This window comes from Nannobrachium achirus (genome assembly GCF_963921795.1).
Source record: "Nannobrachium achirus genome assembly, chromosome: 19".
In the NCBI taxonomy this organism is placed as follows: domain Eukaryota; kingdom Metazoa; phylum Chordata; class Actinopteri; order Myctophiformes; family Myctophidae; genus Nannobrachium; species Nannobrachium achirus.
This window is the reverse complement of record NC_137826.1, coordinates 10858718-10858966: the sequence shown is the minus strand read 5'-3', so window position 1 is coordinate 10858966 and position 249 is coordinate 10858718.

Here is a 249-nt window from a genome sequence, read left to right as displayed (position 1 = left end):
ACTTTATTGTCAAAGTGGGTGCAATTTGTACAAACTCACATCATTTGTAGTTTCATGAAAAAAAAAAAGTTAAAGAACAGAGAAAGAAACAAACAAGTCATGATTCAAAACATCACGTTGAATACATGAATTCAAATCCATTGACTTAGAGTGCCCTTGAGTGATTCCTCTTTATTATCTGTTTTGTCATCCTGGATTAGAATGAATTCAAGTGGTTCAAGTGGTTAAATATCTGAAAACACTAATTGC